The sequence below is a fragment of the Dasypus novemcinctus genome, chromosome 30, assembly GCF_030445035.2.
Source record: "Dasypus novemcinctus isolate mDasNov1 chromosome 30, mDasNov1.1.hap2, whole genome shotgun sequence".
Classification (NCBI taxonomy): domain Eukaryota; kingdom Metazoa; phylum Chordata; class Mammalia; order Cingulata; family Dasypodidae; genus Dasypus; species Dasypus novemcinctus.
The window spans coordinates 11182943-11202082 of NC_080702.1; the positions used below are offsets into that span (position 1 = coordinate 11182943).

The following is a 19140-nucleotide window of genomic DNA, read 5'->3' on the forward strand; positions in this document are numbered from 1 at the left end:
TATTGATCTTCTCAAATGATTAGCTTTTTTAAAATTTTTAAATTTTTTAATATTTTAAAAATTTCCCCTTCCCCCTTGCTTGCTTGCTGTCTGCTCTCTGTGTCCATTCGCTGCATTCTCTTCTGTGTTTTTGCTTGTCTCCTCCTTTTTTTTGTTGTGTCACCTTGCCGAGTTTCCACTCCGCGGTGTCTCTATGCCAGGCTGTGCCCCGTGGTGTCTGTGGGCTGGGTAGCTCTCCTCCGCACTTGGGGGCCCAGCGGCTCTCCACAGCATGCAGTGGAGCCAGCCGTCACAAGGAGGCCCTGGGAGGCGATCTGAGGGCCTCCCATATGGTAGACGGGAGCTCATCTGATTGAGCCACAGCTGCTTCCCTCAAATAACCAGCTTTTGGCTTTGATTTTCTCTATTTTTTTCTTTTCAATTTCATTTATTTCTAGTCTTTATTATTCTGTTTGCTTTGAGGATTGCTCTGCTGTTCTTTTTCTAGTTTCTCTTGTTGTTCAGTCAATTTTTGGAGTTTAGCTTTTTCTTTTTTTTTCCTATAGGCTTTTAGGTCTATAAATGTCCCTCTCAAGACTGCCTTTGCTGTATCCCATAAGTTTTCACAAGTTGTGATCTTGTTTTATTTGTCTTAATACATTTACTGATTACACTTGGAATTTTATTTTTTTAATTTTTAAGGATTTATTTATTTCTGTATCCTTTCTCTGCTCCCCCCTCTGTGTCTATTCACTGTGTGTTCTGTGTGCACTTGTATTCTCATCAGGCTGCACTGGGGTCTGTGTCTCTTTTTATTGCATCATCTTGCTGCATCAGCTTTCCGTGTGTGTGGCACCACCCCTGGGTGGACTGTAGTTTTGCTCGGGGTGGCTCTCCTATCCCAGTGGCCATTCCTTGCATGGGGGGCATTGTTACACGGGGGCGTCCTTAGTGGGCCAGCACTCCTTGTGCGCAGCAGCACTATGTGTGGACCAGCTCACTCTATGAGCAAAGAGGCCCTGGCCATCGAATCCTTGGACCTCCTATATGGTAGGTGGACCCTCTATCAGTTGAGCCACAACCACTTTCCATATGTCTTCTTTGACCCACTGATTATTTAGGGTGTGTTGTTTAGCCTCCACACATTTGTCAATTTACCTTTTTCATGTCTGTTAATGATTTTCAGTTTCATTCCCCTATGATCTGAGAAGATGCTTTGTGTAAAGTTCAATCTTTTTATATTTATCAAGAGCTGTATTATGCCCTAACATGTGGTCTATTCTGGAGAAGGATCCATGGACACATGAAAAGAATGTATAACCCGCTGAGTTTGGATGCTGCTTTCTGCATATGTCTGTTAGGTCTAACTTACGGGTCATATTGTTTCAGTTCCCTGTTTACTCGTTGATCTTCTGTCTAGTTCTGTCTAATGATGTGAGAGGTGTGTTGAAGTCTCCAGTGATTATTGTGGAGATGACTAGTTCTCCCTTCATTTTTCCCCGAATTTGTTTCATGTATTTTGAAGGATCTTAGTTAGGTACATAGATATTTATGTCTGTTTTATCTTCCTGATTGATTGTCCCTTTTATTAATATTTAATGGCCTTCTGTATCTCTTCTTACTTCTTTGGATTTATAGTCTGTTTTGTCCAGTATTACTCTTTGGTTATCCTTTCTGTTATTCTTTCTTTTCTACTCTCCTCCAAGCCTCTCTCCTGTCTTTTTCTTTCAGATTCTAAAGTTTCCTCTAATATATCTTTCAAGATGGATTCTTTATTACAAACTGTCTTAGTTTCTCTTTGCTTGTGAATATTTTTTACCCTCTTTCATATGTGAAGGACAGTTTTGCTGGATGCAGAATTCTTGGCTGGCAGTTCTTCTCTTTCAATCTCCAAATTGTGTCATACTACTGTCTTCTCACCTCCATGGTTTCTCTTGAGGAATGTGCACCACATCTTACTGGTTGTCCCTTGTAAGTGATGGTTCTCGTCTCTCTTATTGCTCTCAGAATTTTCTCTTTATCCCTGACGTTTGACTTTCTGAGTAGTATGTGTCTTGGAATAGGTCTATTTGGATTTATTCTTTTTTTTTTTTTTAAAGATTTTTTATTTATTTCTCTCCCCTTCCTGCCCCCTCCCCCCAGTTGTCTGCTCTCTGTGTCCATTTGCTGTGTGTTCTTCTGTGACTGCTTCTATCCTTATCAGCAACACCAGGAATCTATATTTCTCTTTGTTGAGTCATCTTATTGTATCAGCTCTCCGTGTGTGCGGTGCCATTCCTGGGCAGGCTGCAGTTTCTTTCGCGCTGGGCGGCTCTCCTTATGGGGTACACTCCTTGCACGTGGGGCTTCCCTACGCGGGTGACACCCCTGTGTGGCAGGGTACACCTTGCATGCATTAAGCACTGCGCATGGGCAAGCTCCACATGGGTCAAGGAGGCCTGGGATTTGAACCACGGACCTCCCGTGTGGTAAGCGGACGCCCTATCCATTGGGCCAAATCTCCTTCCCTGGATTTATTCTGATTGGGGTACAGTGGGCTTCTTGGCATATAGGTTCATTTCATGAGAACTGGGTCATTTTCACTTATTATTTCCTCAAATACTCTTTTTTCCCTCTTTTCCCGTCTCATCTCCTTCTGAAACTCTTATGACATATATTTTGTTGCTTTTTGTGTTGTCATTGCGCTCCCTGAGCTCTTGCTCATTTTTTTTCCCCTTTTTTTTCCTCTCTTCAATTTCAGCTGTTATGTCTTCCTTATCACTTATTCTTCTATCATTTCAGGTTTGCTATTGTATGACTTTAATGTATTGTTTTTTTTTAATGGTTTATTCCCCGCCCCCTTTGTCTGTGCACTCTGTCCATTCCGTGTGCGTTCTTCTGTGTCTGCTTCTATGTTGCTGGCAACTCTCAGAATCTGAGTTTTTTTTTTTTTCATCGTGACACATCCATTGCACCTGGTAAGTACATCTCTGAGCATCACTGCACCCCATAGTCAGTGGTCCACATCATAGCCCACACTCTCCCACATTCCATCCAGTGGGCCCTGGGGGGATCTACAATGTCCCGTAATTGTCCGTGAAGCACCACCCAGGACATCTCCTCGTCCCGAAAACGCCTCCACATCTCATCTCTTCCTCCCATTCCCCAAACCCAGCAGCCACCATGGCTACCCTTCCCACACCCATTCCACATTTTCTCTGTGGACATTGGATTGGTTGTGTCCATTGCACATCTATGTCAAGTGGGGGCTTAGATTCCACATGGCTACTGGATACACTCCTCCTGCTTTCAGTTGTAGACACTCTAGGCTCCATGGTGTGGTGGTTGACCTTCTTCAACTCGATGTTAGCTGAGTGCGGTAAGTCCAATAAATCAAAGTGTAGGAGCTGAAGTCTTTGAGGCTCTGGGCCTGGGTGTCATATTATCAGTCCAGAGATTCAAATCCCCTAAATATATCTAAAACCCTAGCACCAACTACAATTCCAATAAAGTAGCATGCAAGTCTTGTGAAAAGAGATCCCCTCTGAGTCCAATTCCATCACTCAGAAATGCCAGCTCCAAAGAAGAGCCATCTGCCATGGCAGTGAACCCCATTTGCCATGACCATAGAACCCGTGGGTCTCTTTATTCCTCAAAAGAACCAGTACCTGGGGTTGTATCTACTTTATCTGTCTCTCAGACTCTGCTCAGTTGTGCATAAGGGGATTCCTTCTGACAACCTCCAGACTCTTTTTTAGAGACTCATAGCCTTAGATTCTCATTTCTCCTTTCCATTTCCCCCTTACATTAGGTCAAACAGCATTTTGAAGTCATGTTATTATATGTAGACAGGGATATTCTGCTGATCTGTGTTGAACCTTTAATTCAAGGTCCTTTTCTAGTTGCATCTTCAGCTGGTATGTGGTAGTGATCCCTCGGTGCCAGGGAGGATCATCCCCGGGTGTCATGTCCCATGCTGGGGGGAATGCACTGCATCTACATGCTGAGTTTGGCTGTGAGAGTGGCCACATTTGAGTAACATGAAGGCTGTCAGGAGGAAACTGCTACTCTAGGCCTTATTCTTATTGCAGGTGTATAGGCTCACAAGCATAGCCATTAGTATCAGGAGCCCACTGTTGGGCCCTCCTTCCTTCCTGGTTCTTGCTGTTGCACCTGGGGGACTGCCGCTGCTCCCCCAGGGTCCATGACAGTGACCCCCCCGGCCAGGGGCCCAGTACCCCCCCAGCTGTTGTTTTTAATTGTTTCCACTATGAGTATATCTAGACATTACTATATACCCTGGGCATATGCCCTGTATAACTCTCTGTCAACCATATATATCCTGTCAATAACATCCTATATCAGTATTCCTCCGCTGCCATTGTTGAACCACTCTGTGATCCAAAACTTCCTGTAAAGTGAATCCCAACATAATGTCAGCTTCACAAGAGTCTTAGATCACCGAAATTCATATATACAATATACAGTACTTCCCCAGATTCACCATAAAACCTTTTCCCTTCCACAGCGATAATCTCTTAACTGTTCATATCATATTTCCTGAAACTGATGTACAGATTCCGAGACAATAGTTTTCAAACCAGATGACATCTGTGCTTACTATGTGGTCCATACTTTAGGTTGTACAGTTTTCTAAATTTTTTAGTTATCCTATGTTTTGCCTTATGGTTTACATTATTAGTCTGTCGTCCCCTATATGTTTTTGGTGTAATATCACATGTTTTATATTCATCTTCGTGTACTCTCACAAAACTCCTCTCTTGCCCCCATATTTACCTTGGTTCCATCCATTCCACATCCATTTTCCCCTCCCCTTGGGGCCCACACCACCAGCCAATCTCCATTTCCCGAGAAGCCATGTCCAGAGATACTTGCAGCAGTATTCAGGGCCTGACTTTCTCAACTGCCCTAATGCCCTGGGAGCCATCCTTTCTCACTAGAGATACAGTTCTCTCTATTTGACGGCATTAGACCTCCCCAGGATGTGGGTCCACCCCAACTCTCACTTCTTGGGTCTCTTCCCAATGGTACAACCCACCTTGGCAAAATGAGCCTTCAGCTATTCCCCCGGAGTCCGTCCCGCATCAGACCGTACCCCCTGAGCATCCTAAACAGGTAACCCTCCTACTTATACTTTGATACGATTTTCTCAACATTTTGTTCTCAACGAACACCTGACACTCTCCCATGTTTGTATGTTGCCCCTCCCTCCCCCCAATTTTTGGACAATATTACCCCTCTGCCCCTCCTCAGCCCCCCTCAAACCCAGAAAGCCCCACCCGAAGGTAACCCCTTGCCCCCATTTTGTCCCTTCTTTGTGCTCATACTTACCGCCTGCTCATCAGAGATTCCACCCCTATAGACGATAACTCACATCCTTCCTCCACCCCACGATTTCCTGTAAGCCTCTTTTCCAGACTCTAGCTCTCTGAGGCAGTTTGTTTATTTCATATCATTGAGGTCATGTAGTATTTGTCCTTCAATGCCTGGGTTGCTTCAGTCAACATAAGATTCTCAAGGTTCATCCATGTTATCACGTGTGATTGTAGTGTATTTATTCTAACAGCCGAGTAGTATTCCATTGTGTGTATATACCACATTTTATTGATCCACTCGTCTGTTGATGGACATTTGGATTGATTCCAACTTTTGGCGATAGTAAACAATGCTGCTGTGAACATTGGTGTACATATATCTGTTTGTGCCCTTGTTTTCAGTTCTGCTGGGTATATACCCAGCAGTGGTATTGCTGGGTCATATGGGAAATCGATGGTTAGTTTTTTGAGAAACCGCCAAACAGTCCTCCAGAATGGTTGCATCCTTCTGCATTCCCACCAGCAGTGGATGAGTGTTCCCCTTTCTTCACATCCTCTCCAGCATTTGTATTCTTCTGTTTTTTTCATAGCTGCCAATTTTATGGGAGTAAGATGGTATCTCATTGTAGTTTTGATTTGCATTTCCCTGATAGCTAGAGATTTGGAGCATTTTTTCATGTGCTTTTTAGCCATTTGTATTTCTTCTTTGGAGAAGTGTCTGTTTAAATCTTTTTCCCATTTTTTAAATGGGTTGTTTATCTTTTTGTTTTCAAGATTTATGAGTTCTTTATATATGCAACTTATAAGCCTCTTATCAGATATATGGTTGCCAAATATTTTCTCCCATTGTGTGGGTTCCCTTTTTACTTTCTTAACAAACTCCTTTGAGGTGCAGAAGGCTTTAATTTTGAGGAAGTCCCATTTATCTATTTGTTCTTTTGCTGCTCGTGCTTTTGGTGTGATATTCATGAAGCCATTTCCTATTACAAGGTCCTGTAGATGTTTCCCTACACTGCTTTCCAAGATCTTTATGGTCTTGGCTCTTATATTTAGGTCTTTGATCCATCTTGAGTTGATCTTTGTATAAGGTGTGAGATGGTAATCCTCTTTCATTCTTCTACATATGGCTATCCAGTTCTCCAGGCACCATTTGTTGAATAGGCCATTCTCTCCCAGTTGAGAGGGTTTGGTGGCTTTATCGAATATTATATGGCTATATACATGAGGTTCTATATCTGAATTTTCAATTCGATTCCATTGGTCTGTGTGTCTCTCCTTATGCCAATACCATGCTGTTTTCACTACTGTAGCTTTGTAGTATGTTTTGAAGTCAGGAAGTGTGATTCCTCCTATTTCATTTTCTTTTTCAATATGTCTTTGGCTATTCGGGGCCTCTTTCCTTTCTAAATAAATTTCATAGTTAGTTTTTCTAGTTCCTTAATGAAGGCTGTGTTGATTTTTATTGGGATTGCATTGAATGTGTAGATCAGTTTTGGTAGGATAGACATCTTAATAATATTCAGTCTTCCTATCCATGAACAAGGAATATTCTTCCATTTATTTAGGTCTTCTTTGATTTCCTTGAACAGTCTTGTATAGTTCTCGGTGTATAAGTTTTTTACCTCTTTAGTTAAATTTATTCCTAAGTATTTGATTTTTTTATTTACTATTGTGAATGGTATTTGTTTCTTGCTTTCCTCCTGATCTTGCTCATTATTGGTGTACAGAAATGCTACTGATTTTTGCGCATTGATCTTATAACCTGCGACTTTGCTGAACTCATGAGTTCTAGAAGCTTTGTTGTAGATTTCTCAGGGTTTTCTATGTATAGGATCATGTCATCGGCAAATAATGAAATTTTGACTTCTTCCCTTCCAATTTGAATGCCTTTTATATCTGGTTCTTGCCTCAGTGCTCGTGCAAGTACTTCCAAGACAATGTTAAATAGGAGTGGAGACAATGGGCATCCTTGTCTTGTTCCTTTGTTTAGAGGCAAGGATTTTAGGATTTCTCCATTGTAAACAATGTTGGCTGTAGGTTTTTCATATATGCTCTTTATCATGTTCAAAAAGTTTCCTTGTATTCAGATCTTTTGGAGTGTTTTTATCAAGAAGGGGTGCTGTATTTTGTCAAATGCCTTTTCTGCATGTATAAATATAATTATGTGATTTTTTTCCTTCAATCTGTTTATATGGTGTATCACATTAATTGATTTTCTCATGTTGTACCATCCTTGCATACCTGGAATGAATCCCACTTGTTCGTTGTGTATAATTCATTTAATGTGTTGTTGAATACGATTAGCAAGTATTTTGTTAAGTATTTTTGCGTCTAGGTTCATTAGAGAAATTGGTCTGTAATTTTCCTTTCTTGTGGTGTCTTTGTTTGGCTTTGGTGCTAGGGTAATGTTCGCCTCATAGAAGGAGTTTGGCAGTGTTCCTTCTGTTTCGATTTTTTGGAATAGTTTCAATAGGATTGGTGTTAGTTCTTTCCGGAATGTTTTGTAGAATTCACCTGTGAAGCCGTCTGGCCCTGGGCTCTTCTTAGTTGGGAGATTTTTAATGACTGATTCTATCTCTTTGCTTATGATTGGTTTGATAAGATCATCAATTTCTTCTTTCGTCAATATGGGCTGCTTGTGTGTTTCTATGAATTTGTCCATTTCCTCTACATTGTCATTTTTGTTGGAATATAGTTTTTCAAAGTATCCTCTTATGATAGTAGTCTTTATTTATGTTGTGTCAGTGGTGATATCACCTTTCTCATTTCTTATTTTGTATATTTGCATCTTTTCTCTTTTTTTCTTTGTTAGTCTCGCTAAAGGTTTGTCAATTTTGTTGATCTTCTCAAAAAACCAGCTCTTGTTCTTGTTTATTTTTTCAAGTGTTTTCTTATTTTCTATTTCATTTAGTTCTGCTCTTATCTTTGTTTTTTCCTTCCTTCTTCTTCCTGTTCAGTTACTTTTTTGTTGTTTTTCTAATTCCGTCAAAAGTGCTGTTCTTCAATTTTTGCTCTTTCTTCTTTTTTGATATGTGAATTTATGGATATAAATTTCCCTCTCAGTACTGCTTTTGCTGCATCCCATAAATTTTGGTATGTTGTGTTATCATTATCATTTGATTCAAGGTAGTCATTGATTTCTTTTGAGATTTCCTCTTTGACCCACTGTTTTTCTAAGAGTGTGCTGTTTAATTTCCAAATTGTGGTGTGACGTCTCGGCCTCCATCCCTTGCAAATTTCCAGCTTCACTCCCCTGTGATCAGAGATATTGTTTTGTATGATTTCGATCTTTCTGAATTCATTAAGCCTTTCTTTGTGGCCTAGCATATGGTCTATCTTGGAGAATGTTCCATGTGCGCTTGAGAAAAATGTATATCCTGCTGTGTTTGGGTGTAATGATCTATATATGTCTATTAGATCCAGCTCTTCTAGTATAGTGTTCAAATGTTTTGCTTCTTTAGTGATTCTCTTTTGAGATGTTCTGTCCAGATTTGATAGTGGTGTATTAAAATCCCCACTATAAATGTAGATGCATCTATTTTTTCACTTAGTTTTTCCAGCGTTTGTCTCACGTATTTAGAGGAACCCTTGTTAGGAGCATAAATATTTATGATTGTTCGATCTTCTTGACAGATTGTCCCTTTCACGAAAATGTAGTATCCTTCTTTATCTCTCACAGTTGTTTCGCATTTAAAGTCTATTTTGTCTGATATTAATATAGCTACTCCTGCCTTTTTTTGGTTGTTGTTTGCTTGTATGATTGTTTTCCAGCCATTCACTTTCAACCTCCATGAGTCTCTGGGTCTAAGATGTGTCTATTGTAGACAGCATATAGATGGGTCATATTTCCTTATCCAGTGTCCCAGTCTGAATCTTTTGATAGGTGAGTTTAGTCCGTTGACATTCAGTGTTATTACGTTCAGAGAATTCTTTGTGGTAGCCATATTTTGGTTGGATTTGTGTTTGTTATATTTTGTTTGTAATATTTTGTTTTCCCCGTCTATTTTTGTCTTTTTTGTTGCTCTTACACTCTCCTCCATCTCTGACTGTCCTGTTTTTTCCTTTCTTCCTGCAGACCTCCCTTAAGTATTTCTTGAAGGGGAGGTTTCTTGTTGATATACTCGTTCAGTTTCTGTTTATCTGTGAGTATTTTGAAGTCTCCATCATTTTTGAATGCTAGTTTAGCTGGATAGAGTATTCTTGGTTGGAAATTTTTTTCTTTTAGTACCTTGACTATATCATACCACTGCCTTCTTGCCTCCATCGTTTCAGATGAGAAATCAGCACTTAATCTTATGGAGCTTCCCTTGTATGTGATGGTTTTCTTTTCTCTTGCTGCTTTTAGAATTTTCTCTTTGTCTTGAGCATTGGATAATTTGACAAGTATATGTCTTGGGGTGGGCCTGTTGGGGTTTATGACCAGTGGAGTGCGCTGTTCTTCTTGGATATGTACATCTGTCTCTTTCAGTAGATTTGGGAAGTTTTCAGTCATTATTTCCTGCAACACTCCTTCTGACATCTTTCCCTTCTCTTCTCCTTCTGGAATGCCTATAATGCGTATGTTTGAGCGTTTTGCATTATCATTCAGGTCCCTAAGTCCTATCTGGATTTTTTCTACCTTTTTATTGACCACTTCTACTATCTCTTTGATTTCCAATGTACTGTCTTCCACATCACTAATTCTCTGCTCTGCCTCTGCTAGTCTGCTGATATTTGCTGCAAGTGTATTTTTGATTTCTTGAATTGTGGTGTTCATTTCCATCATATCCGTTATTTTTTTGCGCATGTCTGCAATTTCCCCTCCAAGTGTTGTCTTCATGTTGTTAACCTCTTTCATTACTTCATCAAATTTGTCGGTGATAAATGTTCTGAGATCTTTCATTGCTTGTGCGAAGATCTTCTCCCCTTCCTGATTTTTAGTTTGTTGATTGGATTCAGCCATGTTTTCCTGATTACTGGTTTGGTTTGTAGATTTTTGTTGCTGTCTTGTCATCATTTTTTCTTGACGGGTTTAATCAGTTCCTTAGCTTCTTTGTCTAGTCTTGGAGATTAATTAGCTGTTGTTTTTGCGTAAGTGTTATATCTTCTCTTTGTCCCTTTGTTCTTCCTATTCCAATTTCTTATTGCTGGTTAAGTTCACTTTAAAGGAAAGTGTTAGTGCTGGGGAAAGGCAATTGTGTAAGGAAGGAAAAAGTGTAAAGTAGTATTGGTGATATATGTTAACAAAGCAACAATATGAGTTCTGGGAGGATGGAGGTTAGATCGTGTAAATTGTGTGGAGTTATAGTACCTTTAATGAGTACCTTTAATGAGGTAAGTACCTTTAATGAGGTAGACGACTGAATATGGGAGGAGTATGGTACGTACTAAGAAGCTATTGTTTTCGTAAGAGAGGGAAAGAGAAAAGAGAGGTAATAGTTTCAAGGACGGATACCAGATGGAAAACTAAACGAAGGTATTAGAAATTAAGAGTTAGACACTTTGTCGGTCAAAGAAAGGGAGGTGGAATATGGGAGAGATAGCAGATGGTGGAGGATATCAAGTTGTAGGGGAAAGGGGATAGTGTAGATAGGCTAAATCTATTCACAGAGAAATGAGGCAGTGGAGGATGAGGAAATCCAGCAAATGTGAGGTGTTTCCTGCAGGACCTATTGTATTGTTAAGATAAAATAGAATAAGAAGAAGATCAGGGACAAGAAAGAAAGGGAAAAAAAAAAAAAAAGAGACTTTGGGGGATATGCTGGGAGAAAAGACTAGGGCATAATGCAATGCCAGAAATCAGAACATTAAAAAACTATAATAAAAAATAGAAATAGAATAAAAATAAAAACAAAACAAAATAAAACAAAGAAGAAAAAAATGCAAACGTTGAGGACTAGGACATTCAAGGGCCTCAGAAGAACCTCAGGGCGTGGTGGATTCAGGGATGGACAGTCTGAGGTATTGAGGCCTCAAGAGGTGTGAGTCTCTTGCGTGTGGGCCGTTAGAGTCCAGGGAGCTCAGACCTGGCAACCTTGCGTCCAGTTAACAGGAAGCCTGGGAGCACCACAGTGCATCACTGCCTTCAGGGATCTCCGCAGCTGGATGCCAGCCCTATCGGTGAGGTCTCATCCACAAGCTCTATCCTGTGTTCTGTGTTCTACAATTCACTTACTTACTAGGGTCTGTTGTGTGGATATATCACCAATTGACTTCAGGAACCCTCCCACCCTGTGGTCCCCGGGAACGTCCAACTAGGGGCTCCTCTAGGCTGCAGCCAATTTAATGACTCAGATCAATATCCAGTTCCGGGGGAGGGGCTCCAGCCAGAAATGCTAATAACAGAGTCCAAACCCGAAATTCCCACGCTTCACAAAATATTCCCCTAATCAGCTTCCAAACGTCTGCCACCCCGCGAGACCCTGGTAGCGTCTCTTTGTTGCTATCCCTTTGAGACTGCTGTAGGTCAGCATCCGGGCTTGGGGGGGGTGTGTGGCTCTAGGCGGAAACGCTATTGTTTGTGTCCGCAATCAAAAATTGCCCCCACTTTGCCCTAAAATCCCCGTCTGTCTGCCCAAATTAGTCCACAAGCACTTCCCTTCCCACCAACCCCCAATAGGCCGCCCAGGGCCCATGAACTTCCCAGTACTGCAGAGCCTCCAAAAAAAAAAAAGAAAGAACAAAAACCCCACCGCCGGGCTCGGCCCAGCTCTCTCGGTCGTCGGCGCTCGGCCCGGCTCGGCACCCACCCCCCCGGACGCCGCCGCCGCTCGGCACTCGGCCCGGCTCAGCCAGCCGCCGCGGCGCCAGACGCCTCAGCTCTGCCTACCCAAGGAGGGAATCCTCCACACGTAGCTGGGATGTCCGTATATATTTCACAGACGGATCCTCTCTGTTACCTTCCCTCCAAATTGATGTCCAGACACCTCTGGACCAGCAAAAGTCCCGAAACAGCCCGGTCCCAAAGAGTCTCCAATGCCGCCCAGCCAATTCCCCACAGGAGGTAGTAACCGGGAAGTTCACTCAGCCGCCATCTTGCTCTCCTCCCTCTCCTGAGTTTCTTTTTGTTGCATCATCTTGCTGCGTGTGCTCTCTGTGTGGGTGGCACCACTCCTGGTGGGGCTGTACCTTTGCACAGGGTGGCTGTTCTTGGTGGGGAGGCACTCCTTTGGGGGGCACCCCTGTGCCAGGCAGCACTGCTTGAGTGCAGCAGCACTCCACGTGGGCCAGTCACCACACGGGCCAGGAGGCCCTGGGTATCCAACCCTGGACCTCCCATATAGTAGGCGGAAGCTATCAATTGAGCCACATCTGCTTCCCTTTAATTTGTTTTTGATCTTACCTATTGTGTCCTTCATTCCCATTAGCTCTGTTAATTTTCTTTTTCTGGTTTCACCTTTTTCTTTTTGCTTATTTCAGCAAGTCCTTGATCTCATTCATTACTTTAACCACATTGTCTTTCATTTCATTTATTTGACTTTGGGAATTTGTATACATCTCGTTAATTACTTCTCTCAAATCCTGCATCTCTTGGGGGTTTGGTGTATTCCTTCTTAGTATGGCTTGTAAATTTTTGCTGATGCTAGGCATCTGATTGGGATGCAGTTTATGCAGATGCTCAATTTCTTTCTCTTTTATTGGGATTTGGTGGTGGGAGGCTGTGTGTTATTCGTGTTCTTTGATTCTTGATTCAACCTGGATCGTTAGGGTTCTCCCTGTTAGTTGCTCAAAACTGGGTTCTGGACCCAGTGTATTCGTCAGTCAAAGTGGTGCTAATGCAAAATATGGGAAATCTGTTAGCCTTTATAAAGGGTATTTATTTGGGGTAGTTGCTTATATACCAGGCCATGAAGTATAAGTTATTTCCCTCACCATGCCATGTGTTGGAACATGATGGATACCGATGCCTGCCAGGGTTCAGACTTCGGGGTTCCTCTCTTCTCAGGGTTCCTTTCTCTCCAGGATTAGCTCCTCTGTTTTCTCCTCAAGGTCAGCTGTTGAATGTGAAGATGTCTAGGCTTTTTCTCTTTCTACAAGGTTGGTTATAGACGATCAGGCAAACAGCTCTGTCCCCTCCCTTGGACTCCTGCTGTGTCTGAGGAGCTGTCTCTAATCTCTGGTGATGTTCTCCTGTGTGTTCACTTCTGGGCTCCAGCTCCAAACTCCAACCATCTCTTCTGTCATGTTTTTTCAGTGAGTCTCCACCCGCCAAGGAGTCGAGGATGCAACGTCCTAAAGATGTGACCCAATCAAAACGCCTTGATCATTATTTAATCATGTAAATCTCTGAATAAAATATAATTTAATATGCCAGAGGAAAAGACCAGTTTACAAACATAATCCGATATTTCTTTTTGGAATTCATCAATAATGTCAAACTGCTAATATCAAACCCAGTAATGGATTGTAGACTTGCTTCCTAGGCATTGGGAGGGAAGCTATAAAGGCCAGCAAAAGCTAATTGAACTTATTTTTAATTTTCTCATGTGCACTATCTAGTTCTGCTAGGAGGTGGCATTCTTTGCAGCCCTGTCAGTTCAGTGCCTGGTTGGAGTGTTCTTGCTGTGACACAGGCTGGATCAGTGTGGGCAGAAGTTCTTGGCTGGAGATTAAGAGCTTGTAATTTCAACTTTCTTAGAAACAGTTCTTCAGCCTTCTCTGGCAGCCCCCTCCCTTTTCCTGGGTTGGAAGTGATCCCACTCCCCTCTGTGTCCTCAACAGTCATTCTGTTCAGTAGAGAAGATTGAGAGGGTCAGATCTCTTTATTCCTTTACAGGCAAATAATGGCTGGGCCCCGGGCTCATGTGACACAGCAGACCAAATTTGTGGGCCAAAAGCTGAGTCAGCCTTAGGCTGTTTCCCTTTCTCTCCTGTTTGCTGCAGAGGTCAGTCCTTTTTTTTTTTTTTGTTATTTATTTATTTATTTTTTATTGACTTTGTAATAATATTACATTAAAAATATATATGTGAGGTCCCATTCAACACCACCCCCCCCACCCCACCTCTCCCCCCCCAACAACACTCGTTCCCATCATCATGACACATCCATTGGATTTGGTAAGTACATCTTTGGGCACCTCTGCACCTCATATACAATGGTCCACATCATGGCCCATACTCTCCTCCATTCCATCCAGTGGGCCCTGTGAGGATCCACGATGTCCGGTGATTACCCCCGAGGCGCCATCCAGGGCAGCTCCACGTCCCAAATACGCCCCCACCTCTCATCTCTTCCTGCCCTTCCCCATACCCATCGTCCACCATGTCCACTTTTCCCAATCCAGTGCCACCTCTTCTATGTGGACATTGGATTGGTTGTGTCCATTGCACCTCTATGTCAAGAGGAGGCTCAGATTCCACATGGATGCTGGCTGCCATCCTCCCATTTTCAGTTGTAATCACTCTAGGCTCCATGGTGTGGTGATTGTCCTTCTTCAACTCCATCTTAGCTGAGTGTGGTAAGTCCAATAAATCAGATTGTAGGTGCTGGAGTCTGTTGAGGCTCAGGACCTGGCTATCACATTATCAGTCCAGAGATTCAAATCCCCTAACTATATCTTAAACCCCAACGTTAACTGCACCTCCAGCAGATTAGTATGAAAGTCTTATGAAGGGAGATCCCATCTGAGTCCAGATTCATCACACATAAACACCATTTCCAGAGAGGGGCCATCTGCCCTGGTAGTAAACCCCATCGGCCATGACCATAACTCTCATGGGTCTCTTTAGCCTTCATAGGAACCAATATCTGGGGGTTGTATCTGCTTTATCTGTCTCTCTGACTCTGCTCAGTTGTGCATGAGGGCAATCCTTCTGCCAGCCTCCAGACTCTTTTTTAGAAACTCGTAGCCATATAAACTCATTTCTCCTTTCCATTTCCCCCTTACTTTAGGTCAAACAGCATTTTAAAGTCATGTTGTTTTATGTAGACATGGATATTCTGCTGATCCGCATTGAACCTTCCATATAAGGTCCTTTTCCAGTTGCATCATCAGTTGGTATTTGATAGTGGTCCCTCGTTGCCAGGGAGGCTCATCCCCGGGTGTCATGTCCCACGCTGGAGGGAAGGCATTGCATTTACATGCTGAGTTTGGCTTCGAGCCTGGCCACATTTGAGTAACATGAAGGCTGACAGGAGGAAATTCCCAGGCACAATGTTGCTCTAGGCCTTGTTCTTATTTTAGGTTTATCAGCTCACAAGCATAGTCATTAGCATCAGGGGCTCACTGTTGAACCCTCACTCCCTCCCGGTCCCCCCGCTGTACCTGGGAGACTATCGCTGCTCCCCTAGGGACCACGACAGAGCACCACTGGCCAGGAACCCAGTACCCCCCCTGCTGGGTTTTTAATTGTTGCCACTATGAGTATATCCAATCATTACCATGCACCCTGGACATATGTTCTGTACAGCTCCCTGTCAGCCATATATCACCTGTCATTGGTATCCCATACCAGTATCCCTCCATTGCCATTGTTGAAACACTCTGTGATCCAGAACTCCCCGAAATTTGAAGCCCAATATAATGTCATGGTCCCTTACTAGGGAATGGCATATAGCGATGGGTTTAAAGGATAGATAAAGAACTTGGATAAAGTTAGATAAAGAACTTAGATAAAGAATGTTGACTTGAAAAAATTCCACATCCTATCCTTTTCCCCCCCCCCCCAATTATTCAGCGTTTATTCGTAGGAGTCCTAGACCACAGCAATGCATATATATAATATACAGCACTCCCATACATCCACCACAACACCTTTTTCCTTCCACAGCGATACTCTTACACCCTATTCACATCATATTTACTTAAGGTGATGTACAGAGTCTGAGATATTAGCTTTCTAACATGGTAATATCTGTGCTTACATTATGGTGCATACTTTAGGATACACAGTTCTTTACATTTTTAGTTCTCCTATGTTTTACATTATAGTTTACATTATCAGTCTGTCGTCTCCTATATGTTATGGTGTAATATTACATGTTTTATATCCATCCTTGTGTACTCTCAAGAAACTCCTCCCTTGCCCTCCATTTACTTTGGTTCCACACATTTAACGTCCATTTTCCCTTCCACCTTGGTGCCCACAGTGACAGTCAACCTCTGTTTCCTGAGGAGCCACTTCCAGAGATAGATGGAATAGTGTTTAGGGCCTAACTTGCTCATCTGCAGAGGTCAGTCTTTGACAATCAGTCCTAACTGTAAGAGAAGGAGATTGGGCCTGGAAAGGCTGGTTGGAAACACAGCAGACCAGATTTGTGGGTCAGAAGCGTCAGCCTTAGGCTGTGTCCCTCTCTCTCCCCTTTCCAGGGGCAGTGGATCTCTGGAGACGTCTTTGTGTAAATTTGGCTCAGAGGCCTGAGTATTCTCAAGTCTTCAGTGTGGGGGAGGGTGCCAGCAGTAGTAGCCTCTGCTTTCAACTCAGGGTTTCACTGTTAGGATTCCTCTCCTTTGTCCCTCTCTGTTCTGGGTGGTGTCCAGCCTTCACCTGCTGACCCAATGCCTAGATCTTTTTCCAGTCCATTTCAGTCTGTACTCCAGCTGCTTTATTGGAGGAGGAGACAGTCCCATGTCTTCCTAGTCTGCCATCTTCCTGGAAGTCTTCACAGGTGTCTTTTTTTTTTTAATTAATTAATTTCTCTCCTCTTCCTCCCCCCCCCCCCCCAGTTGTCTGCTCTCTGTGTCCTGTGTCCATTCGCTGTGTGTTTTTCTGTGACTGCTTCTATCCTTATCAGCGGCACGGGAATCTGTGTTTCCTTTTGTTGTGTCATCTTGTTGTGTCAGCTCTCCATGTGGGCAGTGCCATTCCTGGGTAGGCTGCACTTTTTTTTGTGCTGGGCGGCTCTCCTTACGGAATGCACTCCTTGCGCGTGGGGCTCCCCTACGCGGGGGACACCCCTGTGTGGCAGGGCATGCCTTGTTCGCATCAGCACTGCGCATGGCCAGCTCCACACGGGTCAAGGAGGCCTGGGGTTTGAACCGCAGACCTCCCATGTGGTAGGCGGACGCCCTAATCACCGGGCCAAGTCCGCCGCCTTCACCAGTGTCTTTTGACATCTCCAATGAATTCAGCCTCCATGGATCTGCATAAAGTGACACTGCATTTACCAGATATACTGCAGGAGCTTCTGATTGATTACAGGCAACCTTTTTTTGGTGAAATCAATTCAATTCCAGGCAATTCATTCTATCACATTTATTCACTAATCTTTGTGGTAAATATAATTATAGGTATGAACACATTGATATCTTACCATTTAACAATGACCACTTAATAATAGTGTATTTTTCCATCCAGTCTTTCTTTTCTCTATCATGTTTGTTTATTTCTTGAATTACTGGCCCTTAACAGTGGGACTGTCATTATGGAGGGACGCAGAGGGTCAATGCTGACTCCCTCTAAGGTTGTTCTCTAGTTGGAGTACAACAAAGGTTGTGGATACCAGGTTAAGTACCAAGTGGAATCTGAGTTCATGCTTGTCAGAGCCCTACTGTGTGACTCGTAGGCTTTTCTTTAAAATTTATTTTTACTTCTCCTTTCCCCCTTGCTGCTTGCTTGCTGTCTGCTCCCTGTGTCCATTCCTTGCGCATTCTTCTGTGTCTGCTTGTATTCCTTTGTTGCATCATCTTCCTGTGCCAGCTCTCCACGGATGCAGGCTGTCAGCTCTGTGCAGGTGCGGGTCAGCTTGCCGTCTCAAGGAGGTCCTGGGAAGCAAACCCAGGGCCTGTCATATGGTAGATGGGAGCCCAGTTGACTGAGTCTCATCCTCTTCCCTGACTCATAGGATTTTAGCATCTGGAGGGTCTGTGGTAACGATATAATCCAGTGCACTAACTTTTCTTTCCAGTGCCTCTGTGTGGTGGCAGAGCTCCTGGCTGTGACATCAACATGAGGGTTGATAGAGGATTCTATGTGATGTCTCACAACTCTCAGGATTTTGATCTAACGCAGAGTCAAAAGGCCTTTCCTTTAGTGTTGGACATCAGAAACTGTGCCAGAGTCTGAGGTTATCTGCACAGCTAGCTTCCCTAGGCCCTGTGATTTGGAGGCCACCTTATAAAGATGGACAGTTTGGTCTCTCTGTAGACTCAGGTAATTGTAAGCACATACACAGATGATGGAACCTACCTTGCATGGTTTCTTTTTTTGTTATTTTGGTTTTTTTTTTTTTTTTTTTAATATTTATGTCTATTTCTTTATTTCTCCCTACCCCCTCATTGTTTACCTTTGCTGTGTCTGTCTGTCTTTGTTTTTTTAGGCAGAAGGACCTCTAATATGACAGGGAGGTGCTTAATCACTTAAACCACCTCTCTTCCCTGCTTTGTTTTTTCTGTCATTGTTTCTCCTTGTGTCTCTTGTTGCATCATCTTGATTTGTCAGCTTGTTGTGGCTGCCCGCCGTGCCGGCTTGCTGTCTTCTTCAGGAGGCACTGGAAACCTCTTCTCTCTGCTTTGTTGTGTCTCTTGTTGCATCATCTTATTGTGTCAGCTTCCCGTGTCTGCCCATAGTGCCATCTCACTGTGTTCTTTAGGAGACACTGGGAACCAAACCACGGATCTCCCGTAAGTAGGCAGGACCTCAGTCTAATGAGCCTTATCCGCTTCCTTCTGTGATTTCTTCTGGTCCCATGTCTGAGTGATAACTGCAGGTCTGTAGTTCAGAGCATTGGAGCCACATGCCTGGATTCACATTAAGGCCCCTCCCCTTGGAGCACCCGAGCTTGAGCAGTCCCTGTCACCTGGGGGAAATTCATACAGTCACCCCCCCACAAGCTCACACACAATCTCACAGTCACCCCACAGAGACTCTTACATCGATTCTCGTAAGACTCCTCTCAGCCTAACCTGTAACCCCCAAATGAACAGAT

At 43.1% G+C, this 19140-nt stretch overlaps 1 protein-coding gene across 17 annotated transcripts in view; it reads left to right on the top strand.

Annotated features, from left to right (window-relative positions):
• Window positions 1-19140, top strand: part of LOC131276914 (uncharacterized) — a 337436-nt gene that overhangs the window by 66624 nt on the left and 251672 nt on the right. The window contains exon 2 of one of the 17 annotated variants that reach the window (XM_058290506.2): window positions 14050-14158. The exons of the other annotated variants lie outside the window; for them this stretch is intronic. The gene's annotated coding sequence lies outside the window, so the exon portion shown is untranslated. The remainder of the gene's footprint in view (window positions 1-14049; window positions 14159-19140) is intronic. 17 annotated transcript variants of the gene reach the window in all.